A 1,442-nucleotide genomic window follows, 5' to 3' on the forward strand; every position below is an offset into this window, starting at 1 on the left:
GTATTGGCAAGGAGAGCTGGACTAACGCAACAGCTAAATATTGCAGACGCTGGCTCTCTGCAGTTGACAGAGTCAGGTCAAAGTCGAGTTTGATATCACATGCACAAGTACAAGTATGCACAGGTGCAATGGGAAAACTTGCAGCATCACAGACACTCAACAATGCAAGTCAGGCAACACTTGCATAGAGAGCTAGGAGGAGTTAAGCTTTCAGGTCAAGGTGGTTGTAGTAATAGTTAGTCATGTAAGCTGTTCTCAGGAGTTGTCTATTGATGGGTACTCATAAGGCTATAGAGGCCGATCTGGAATCCTCATATTCAGGTGCAGTGTGGGCAAGTTTAAGTGGTGGCTGTGTCCTTTAGTTGTTCAGTCCCTCCTTTCACAGCTGCCACTTGCTGTCTGAACCTTTCATTGAAACCGGGATAAGAAAGCAAACAGGCATCTCATCTGAAAATTGGTATCCCTGGCATTACTACACTGGGATGTCAGCTGGGATCTTATGTTTAACTGTGACATGAAACTGAAACATTCTGACTGAAAAGTAAATGCATCAACCACTGAGTCACAGCTGACTCTGACACCATCTGTTCTGCAAGATCTACACACAGAAGCAATTCACCTGTGATTTGTTTGCAGTGGTCTCTGTAATGAAAAAAAAATAATAATCTTCAATTCCAGGAGAACTCGGGGCAATCCTGGAATAGAAAAAGACAAAGTGGAAATCTGAAATACAAACAGAAATTGCTGGAAATACTGAACAGGTCAGACATCATATGCAGAGAGAACAGAGCTGATCTTCCAGGACAATGACCTATCTTCAAAACTGAGAAAAGTTAAAAATTAAATATATTTTAAATTGCAGAGAAGGTAGAGAGGTGGAGAGAACAAAAAGAATGTCTATATTTGGTAATTGGTTTATTATTGTCACATGCACCAAGATACAGTGAAAAGCTTTTGTTTGTATGCCAGCCAGGTATAGTTATATCAATCACAAACAAGAGAAAATCTGCAGATGCTGGAAATCCAAGTAACACACACAAAATGCTGGTGGGTGTTGGCCCGAAACGTCAACCGTACTCTTTTCCATAGAAGCTTCCTGGCCTGCTGAGTTCCTCCAGCATTTTGTGTTACATAGGTATATCAAAGAAGTACAAAGTGCAGAATATGTTACAGTTACAGAGACAGTGCAGGAGAGGTTGTCAAATAATGAACACGGGTAAACTAAATTATCTTCTAATGTATGAGAGGCACTGTTCCCTCAAAGCTGTGTGGGTGCCAGGCCACACAGTAACTGAAATGCTCCCATGCACATAGCCTTTGTTGCCACGCGGCTGGAGTAAAGACGGACAAGAAAATGTTTACAAAACGTGAAAGATTTTTATTTCATTATACCCTTCAATTAATAAACAAACTCAGAAGGGTCATGGCTTGAAACATCCACT

The sequence above is a fragment of the Hypanus sabinus genome, chromosome 8 (assembly GCF_030144855.1).
Source record: "Hypanus sabinus isolate sHypSab1 chromosome 8, sHypSab1.hap1, whole genome shotgun sequence".
Taxonomy (NCBI): Eukaryota; Metazoa; Chordata; class Chondrichthyes; order Myliobatiformes; family Dasyatidae; genus Hypanus; species Hypanus sabinus.